General features: G+C 36.9%; 2 long non-coding RNA genes across 2 annotated transcripts; one reads left to right on the top strand and one right to left on the bottom strand.

The window, feature by feature from the left end:
- The first annotated feature begins 1,189 nt into the window (after nt 1–1,189).
- LOC107835738 (uncharacterized) lies at nt 1,190–8,748 on the top strand. The gene is made up of 3 exons (XR_001661550.1): nt 1,190–1,298; nt 3,557–3,561; nt 8,736–8,748. It is a non-coding gene; the product is annotated as an uncharacterized LOC107835738 (long non-coding RNA).
- Nucleotides 7,721–8,924, bottom strand: LOC107835737 (uncharacterized). The gene is made up of 3 exons (XR_001661549.1): nt 8,646–8,924; nt 7,893–8,227; nt 7,721–7,815 (listed from the first exon to the last, which is right to left on the bottom strand). It is a non-coding gene; the product is annotated as an uncharacterized LOC107835737 (long non-coding RNA).
- Between the last annotated feature and the right edge of the window lie 755 nt (nt 8,925–9,679).

Here is a 9,679-nt window from a genome sequence, read left to right as displayed (position 1 = left end):
TTTTGTTTGAAATAATTATACCTGATAATTCCCAGTCTTTCTGAATCTATTCACAAGTGGTCCTTGGCTCTTGGATAACTTTTCTGATAATTCATTTCACTTCTCTGTCAGAAATCTTTCAAGGAGCCCCTGGTCGTGGCCAGTCTAGGATTGAATGATGTTCTTTCTATTTCAGGATCATCCCCTGTGCCATTTCACATCATTACACACCTCTGAGTTTATTTGTTTTGGTTTCTTTCCATGTATTAATTACGTGACTTGCTACCAACACCTGATGAAAAACACATGTCAACAGCAACTTTAGGAATATGTTAGAAATTGTGATGTGTTCCATACTGAATTTGTGGTTATGTTGCAAAATCCAGAAACATTGTGTTTCTTTAAATCAATTTGGTTGCCTGTGATGATCAATAACTTGAAAATAGCTTAATTCTGGTCTGGATTACAACTTTTCATTATGCTATGTGTGATATGTTCTATGTTTTTATCATGGAAAGCACTTTGTCAAGTCAGGTGAAGTTTATTTGTTTAGCACATTTCAGCAACAAAGGAGTCCAAAGTGCTTTACACCATAAAAACATACTACAGTAACCCATTATGAAACAAAGATTACATTTTGTCAAATACCATCATCAAAATCAAGCAAATACGCATCAAATATAATGATCAATGAACTGCATTGTTGCTGAAATGCGCTATACAAATAAACTTGATTTGGCTTAAGACAAGAACCTACTGGTACATGTCATTGTTGCACAAAGGATAATTACCGAGCTCCACTAAAGTGTGGTTTGCTTTGGAAATTTTTGATCTGACAAAAGCTGTCAAAATAGAAAGCACTGACAAAGCTTTATAATGAAAAGTAAATCATCTATCCAGCTGGGTAGCCACACATTTTTTGTCTGTATTTTGTTTGTCATCAAAACAATTTTCTGCATTTTCAGACATCGTTGTCTTATGAAAGTTGCATTTGTAACCCAGTCCAAAATAAAGGTATTTTGTATTGAGTTAAATTCATGGAAGGTGTAATAATTTAGATGTTTGCTTAAATATGTTAAAATTGTTATAAATAAGTGTTAACAAAAAAGCTGTACTTACAGGTACTTGAACTAATATGATTAAGTTAAAAGAAATTGGAAAAATGTAGTTAAAACTGTTTTACAGAAAAGTAATCTTCAACATATTTAATTTGAAGGGCTCATGTTTGTAAGAGGAAGTTGTGTAGAGCAAAGCAACTTTACTGGTCCGTGGTTGGCTGAGGATCAGGAAGGGATAAGAAAGTAGAGGGAGACAAAAACGTGGCTGAAAGAAGAGAGAAATGAGTAAGAAAAGAGATGAACCGCGCTGAAAAAACGTGGCGGACTTATTAAGAAACGAGTGTTTTGCAGATATTTAGACTTTCAACTCGACAGTCTTTTAATAGATATCGACGCTACACTCTTGTTTGCAGCTACTGTGATAATTTCAGACCGGAATTCACTGTACAGTAGGTGAAAAGTCATATGTAATGCTCGCTAACGCATTAGCATTCATTAGCACCGTGAATGGACTTGAATACTGTGAGCTAACTCGGCTAACAGAAGACTCAACTAATGTTCCTGTCGTGGGAGCGTTCAAGAGTTAACCTAGTGCAGAGAGATGAGCTTACACAGAGTTTCTATGACTGTGCTGGAGGACTGTGTCTGCGTTGAACTTTCCTGCTGTTCCTGAATCCTGTGGACCGAGGGACTGGTGAAGGAGCTGAAGACATCTTGTCGCCTGGGACCAAGGACAGGTGAAATTGCAAGACGGTTCAAGATTTTCCTTGGAATAAGGTATCGCAATTCCACGCTTCATCATCACGTCAGGCCTGCAACGGGTTTTTGTTTTGGGACTATATTTTAGTTAATCATTGCCGGCTTAGGTGGACATTGAAGTGTGGGCCCACATGTATTAATATAGGGTTTGTGAAACCAAAAGACTAAAATATTTGCATTTTGTGAATTTATTATTGTTTAATATATGTTCAAAAGTTCAAATCTCATACAGGTGTGTGTTTGGTTTTTTATAGGATAGTATGTAAAGTTTATTATTCTTAATCAGAGTTACATGATTGGGTGAGAAGGATAGAAAAGTACTGGTGTATTATTACTCTAAGGTGAGTGAAACCCAACATAGGTTTAAACACGAGAATGTATTAAGAGTTATTATTCGTAAGTTACTGGGTTTACCGAACTCAGGGGCTGTACCTACTTTAGAGCGGTATAACTGGGCTACACATTGATTGCTTGGTTGTGTCAGACAATAGCTTGTGAAGGATTGTTGGTCAGGCCACATATTATGGTTTCACAATGAGAAACTTTTATTGTACTGTAGGTATCTATTGGAGGGCAACATTGGTGATATTTACAGATTAGTAAGAATTTTCATTTGGATTTTTAATTTCAATTAAGGAACTAGGAATTGACCTTGCAAAATTCTAAACGATCTGAGAGCAAGACAATGTTTTTCAAGAAAGTAACATAAAGTCGCATAATAAAATCTAAATGTAGTTATATAAAAATATATTTGCAAATACAAAAAGGGTTAGAATTAGTTTTTTTAATTTCCATAATTCATGTTAACACTTAACCAGGAAAAATAAACTGGGTTTAAATAAAGTAAACGGGCATGAAATGGTGGTTCAAATTGGCAAAGATGTTTTGACTCATCAGTACCACTTCTATCACATTGCCAGGTTATCCATTTTCAAGGTGATACTTCTATCAGCAAATGTTTTTTGCTGCATTTAGGAGATAAACCTCCATGGTTGCACATCAACACTTCTTGATGGGTCATGCACAGGTGAGCTAGTAAGGATTGGACCCACAAAATAGGAAGAAACTGTCACTTACACACACAAACAGGTACACAGAGAAAGGGAGAAAACAAAGTCACCACAAAACAAATACTATGTAAGGGCACCGTGTCATATTGTAATAAAGTGACCTTTACCAAAGTTGGACACAAGTCAAGTGAGGGTGCAACTCAAAGCAACTCTTAGAAATTGGTGGGATCACGGTCCTCCACAGACAATTACATTTTCGGAAATCACAAGAAAAATAAATATATATTGCATGTGATGTGTTTTTGTGGGGAAACAAAACAAAACATTGCATTGTGAAAACTAATTAGGAAAACTTGCGTCTTTGCGGGCTTCCTCAAGTGCTGTCGTGCTGTTGGTCAGTACCTACTTACTGTCACTGATGACGATGTGTATTGTCATAAACCCTGCCACGTCCAGGTTTAACAGAAATGAACTTGAAAAAAGTATTCACCGTTCTATCTCTTTAAAGTGCGAAAGGGACGTGCAAGTGAGTAGGCTCTGCAATTTCATAATGAGAAGTGTGACTGCTGACTCCACTGAGAGATCATTAGAGACTCGCTGCTCAGGAAAAGACACTCTGTGCAGAAGAAGAGAAATGCCTGTTTAAACTCAAGATATACCCAAAGGAATCAAATCAGTGCCAAAGCAGAACAGCTGTGTCGTCATCAACCGTGATACCCGACTTAATTCATCATTTCCTTGTCAGATCAGAAACGGTGAAAATTAGCTGCTGAGCATAAATCATAACTCATCATCACAGCTTGACATGTGGAAACCCCATTTCCTAAATGTCAATTTATTAAAATTTGGTAAAACAATCTTCTTGTTATTTAGATGCTTCTGCAATTTCAATCCATCAGTCATTTTGAACGGCCCACAAAAGACAACACGCCCACTGGCTGTTACCAGGATGGAGAATCCCTTAAAAGTCCCCACATTTCTTTTTTTTAACCCCCCATTTAGACAACCACATTACAGAGGAGCGTCCTTCATCATAAACAAGAGAACCTTGTGTTAGGTTTTATTCTTGAGCATGTCCATAGTTACTATTTATCAGAAATAGCCAATAACCTAAAACTACAAACACATACAGTTCTAAAACAGATGTGTAATCTGAATAACTGTTTCCTGGTTAAATTAAAGGTAAAATGAAATCTAAAGAAAAAACATCACTTGCTGAACCTTAACATGTCTGATTCCTTTCAAGACTTTTTTGAGAGTTTTTAGAAGATTTTTTTTACCCAGTTTCTATGCCAGGCTGCCAGGATGTGCTCCCCTCCTTGACAATATGAGTTTTTAAAAAGCATTTGGTTCTTGCTTGACAATTGCATTTGCAAATGAGTTAAAAACACCATGGAACACCATTGTACTTCACATTTTCTGAATAAACTCTGGTTGTTTAATTTTAAGTGGTGATCAGTCAGTTCATTTCCTACCTTTTGGTGATGTCCTTTACAGAGGTTGTGTTTTGTAGTAGTTGACAAAGAAGGATGCTTCAAACTCTTTTATAAAATGTGAGCCGATAGGATCCTATCATCGAGAGGTTGATGAATTTGTGTTCAAACTGGAAACACTAAATAGAAGTTTAATAGAAGTCTCTTTTTTCAGTCTGTCATTTAAATAAATCTGTGGCTTCCTAGTTCATCTCTTGATCAAGTTGTGTATTTTACACAGTATGTTGTAAAGCAATGTGGGGGAAGTAAACTATTTCATATCACATCTTTAAATGGTATTGGAACAAAGGGCAAAGAAGTATAATACAGAGTCAGTAGGTACTGGTATTTGCTTATCACAAATTTCCTAATGGACTTCAAAAAACTAAATTTTCTGTAAGTGTCAATATGGAGAAATAGATAAGCTAACCGGTATACGTTCAAAGTTCATATTTGCTACACTTTGCTTGTGACTTGACATGGAAATGCAGAAAACTGACTTCATTCACAAGAGTTTAAAAATCAAAACTTCATAAGGAGTCCATGTGAGTGACAAGGGATTAACTGAATACAGTGAACTGCTGACCTTTGCTCCCTGTTCGTTAATTTTCTAGCTCTTTTGACCTTCATCAGCTTAGACCACTGTTCCGACTTCTCAAACTCCTCTGTTATTATAAGCTTTTGAAAGGACAAAGAGTTTATTTCTCATATGATTAACAGAATTCAGTGCATTTGCAATGGGATTTGTTTCCTTAGTTTGCCTTTGGAGAGAAGGCTAATAGTTCAAATCTGCTGGATTGAAAAGATTCTAAAAAAGTGTCCCGAGTGGTTATTTTATGAGGCACAAGGTGAATGAATGTCAATCAGAAAGCTGTAAAATATTCTGCCTGAAGTTGCTGCTTTTCAAAGCTGAGATGTAATGATAGACACATGATTGATTTTACATCACTGTGGTGTTTTGAAGAATCAGCATTCAGCTAATTTACTGCTTTTTCTAATGACCACTGTGAGTTTTAAGGGTTAATTGTAGGAATATGTTTTCTAATGAGCAGCAGAATTGACGGAAACCATGCTAAGGATTTAATAAAGACCCTGAAACCACCAGCCTTTGTATTGTAACACTTTCCTTTTCCACAGCAAATTTGGACAAGATCTGCATGAAAGTGGATTATTTACAAGGTGTCAGGGTTTATGGTGATGAGATGCAACAGAAAAGGTGATTCACATAGAAAAGAAACAAGGATTTATGAGCACAGTAAAAAAAAAAAAAAAGCTCAAAGAATCCCCTAGTTTTTGTGCATTATGCATATGTATAATCCAAGAAAAGAAAACTGTAAAAATCTTGGATGTTTCAGTAAACATGGTAATGCTTTGTTGTTCACATCTAAATATGATCAGAAAGGAAAACATCTTCATGACTCTTCTAAATAACACCAGGGTTGGCAGCATTAGGAGAGGGAATATGCCTTTTTTATAGCTCCTCTGACATATTTATAATGTTGTATTGTGAAGGCAAAATTACAGATTGTGACAAATCCAATCAATCCTGTCCATTTTTAGTGTTTAAAGGGTCAGAAACAAAACAATTATGAAAGTATTTATTTTAGTATGTGATGCCTGAAAAATTTGCAGAATTCTTTTATTTATTTTAATCTGCATTAGGGATCTTGATATGTTAGGAGCTTTAAGTTTACTGATAACATCAACAAACTAGAGTCCTTCCTCTTTCCTGAAACATGTCATAATCCTGAGGTGGTTTTCTTTTCTTCCTAATTATCCTGTTCTTGTTCTGTTGGTCTCCCAGTGATGCAGGGTTACTACTGCTGTAAGTCTAACTCACTTGTGTCTATTCGCCTCATCAAGCCACAGACCAGCAGGATTCTCATTCTGTAACCATTTTTTTAACTTTGGCTGTGGTAATCAAATTCTCTTTGTACTAGATTATCAGTGACTTCATGATGGTGTCCTGGAATTACCTACTTGGGTCTCAAATGCTCAAAAGAAAAATCTTCAGATCCCAGAAGTGTGGTTTGTTGAGAGAAACTACAGCTACCAGAATATATCATTTAATTCCACCACTTCTCCCTCACCATGGTAGGCTACCTTAAATCTCACCTGACACCGGCCCTCTTTCAAATTTCTCTAACCTCCACTGTTAAAGTAAGACGAGAAAGAAAGACTTACCCTTTTTCAGCTTACATGTGAAGCAGCTCACCCTCACTTTCCTTCTACTTAGATCATGATCTGATCAGCTGATCAAAGCATGACAATACACATCGTATTTTAAATTGAACAAAGCTTCCAAACATAAAATGTACAAACACAAACTCCATTTTTTGTTGTTGAAAACTGTATTCACAGTTCTTGCTCGATGGTGCTTTTTCTGCTACGTTATTTCATTTCTTGAAAATTTAACAAGCAGACATTTTATCACTCACATTTGGAAAGAGATCAATCCAATTTATTTAGACACAGCGTAAGCCTCTCTGTTATTCTACTGAACATATTTCCCTTTGTGTTACATGTACACTGTTTGAGATGTCTGGGATTCAGCACTCATTGATTTCACTCATGTTCTGCACAACACATTATGAATACAGTCTCAAAGGTCTGTGTCGGTAATATCTGTGTCCTCTTTTTACCATCTGCATCTAATTGAACTGTACATCAACTGAGGTACAGCATAGCTCCCACAGTGAGTGTGTTTCTTTGCATGTTTTATTGATGTAATGATATAAATATGTTAACTACCAAATGGTAAAATCACAAGTCACATAATTGAACTCATTAACATACAATGAATGTACATTAACAGATAAATTGTGTTTTATCTCAAATTAGAGGGATAGCAGTCTGATAGAATGAGATAAATCAATGTTGCCAACATTACTTTTTAAACGCAATACTTTTTTAATATAAAAACTTAAATGGTGTAAAAAAAAGAATAATCCAAAGTGATTGGAAAGTGTGGCGTTATTGTCTTTTTTGTTGTATTTTTAGTTAAGAATGTCATCTAAGCTCCTATAGAAAACAAGTTAATGTCAATCCAAGGATTTCTGTGCATGTTCAGTGTTCTCACTGGCATTTTCAAAGCCATTAACTTATGTTAATATCATTCATAAAGCTATGGAGATTAGTTACAGTTTCATAAGATTTCCATCTCCACTTCATGGTGGTAAGCAATTTCAAGTTATTTTTTCTTTATGACAAAATAAGATTTTAACACTAAACAAATCATAAGGAAATTCCAAAGTAGGGTAACTATGTTGTGGTTGTCTCATAATATCAGATGTCAAATTTAGCAAACATTAAATGTCACCTCTAATGGAATAAAACATAATATAATGTGTACAAAGTGTAAGGTTTGAGGATCAAAGCAGGGACTGTCATGATGGATGATTTCTCAGACTCAAGCGATGGCAACAATTACAGACAACTGAGGTAGAAAGGCAGAGTTTTTATTTTTTCTCTTCGCAAAAGATTTTCTTTGACAGGATGCGATAAGGACTGCTAGAGGAAGTCCAATCCGAGACCACACTGAGGAGAAAAGTAACAATTACTGACTGTTTGGAGCAGCAGAATGTGTTCTCTCTGAAGATGGACATATTGCCAACCTCGTCATCCTGGGGTTGAGATAACAGGGAGCAGCAGGTACATCCATTGAGTTGAGATTGGCTGGATGGGTAATGGTTTGGCTTGTTTAATCATGGTCACTTTTCAATTAAATTGACCTCACTGCCATCAGATCATATTGGAGAACTACTTACACTTTATTTGTATATTTGTGAATTTATTTTAAAAAGACCTCATTTCCTTTTTTTTCCTTTCCTTTAGTTTTTTACCTTCAGTTTGAATCTGGCAGGAGTTTTTAAAGGCAGGTTTCCAGAGAGAAATCATGGAGCGAGAAAGAGAATCCAAGGAACCATGGAGGAATCAGTGAGGCATCCAGCTGCGAGGAAGACAGGGAACAAGGTAAGTAACATGAATAAACATACATAGGAGTCAAAGAAAAGCTAGATCAGCCGCCACGAGCTGTGCGATAAACGCCTTGCGTCTCAGGGAACCTGCTCCTCTAAATAGTCACAATAGTTTAATCAGGATGTGAAAGGCTTTCTACTTCCAGTTCTGCCACAGTTGGCAGGAGCTGCCGAATTGTTATGACTGGCTCAGTTTCGTAACAAAATTGGGAGACCACGGCCACGGTGTTCAAAATAAATATTCATTAAAGATGAAGTACAAAGTCAACAAAAGCCACAATGGAATGTTAGTGTTAAAATCAGTTGTGTAATGCAAATGCTTGGATGTGTTGTGGATATGTGTGAGTGACATGTGTGAGTATTGTGATGTGAAAATAAAGGGAAACTTACATATGCGTGGGGAGGAGATGAGGCCCAGCAGCAGAGCAGTGAAGAATGCCACACGCACCATGCATGGCATGGAGGGACGAGAGAGCCCAGAGAGAGAGAGAGACTGGAAGGAGGAAACACACAGCCTGTTACGCTGTGGGGGCTGATCCACAGCACAGTACCCTGCACAAGGAGGAAACGAAAAGGACAAGCACACCACAATGCATGTAGCGCAGCCCACAAGGTCTAGAGGCGTAACAAATATGTGCATATGGTTGATTGTGTTGTTTTCATAATGTAAAGCACTTTGAACCACCTTGTTGCTGAAATGTGCTATATACTTGGTTTAACTGTGATGTCACAAAGTTCAGATCAAACAGGTTTCTTAAATGTGACGATGGATTAGCTGTACTACAATGGACGCCTGTGAAATGTGGAAAACTCGAGATTAATTTGGCAACTACTTGATGCTATCATCCCAATGTAGACCAAAATCTGCTTCAGGCTTCTTGTTGAACCCAGGCCATGAAAAATCCAGGCAAATATCAAGCTTGTTCTACCAAAGTGTTTCTAATAAAGTGTCTAGTTATTGTATAAGCCGTAACCCATGATGAAAAGGGCAAACTTTTAAAACTTTTCATGACTATTTTGCAATAATTCCTTTAGAAGATCAAGATTAGCAAGAAAAGGCCTGGTAGTAAACAAATCAGCATCACTGGGTAAATGCTTTAGCTTTCTGTGGGAGCAAGAGGAAATAAAAAAACTGAAAAAGTCTCCTCAGAGTAATTTAAGGCCTGTGTCCTAGAAGTGTGAGACTGGATATATGATGTCGATTACACAAACTGAGACCCTTTTATGTGACCCTCGTACAGTCGGCGAGACGCCACTTTATCACCACACAGCACACATGAGGCTGTTAGGCACTGCTGGCAAATTTACAGCCAATCCCAGTGAATACCTTGCTATTTCATTAGGTTAATATATTCTACTGGTGTCGTGAGGGAAGATTCAGAGCAGGAGCTAATGCTGATATGCATCCACCACATAGTGACCTG

The sequence above is a fragment of the Poecilia formosa genome, unplaced genomic scaffold, assembly GCF_000485575.1.
Source record: "Poecilia formosa unplaced genomic scaffold, Poecilia_formosa-5.1.2 Scaffold20, whole genome shotgun sequence".
Taxonomy (NCBI): domain Eukaryota; kingdom Metazoa; phylum Chordata; class Actinopteri; order Cyprinodontiformes; family Poeciliidae; genus Poecilia; species Poecilia formosa.
Note: the sequence above shows the minus strand (reverse complement) of the source record. Positions and strands in the feature narration are given on the sequence as shown.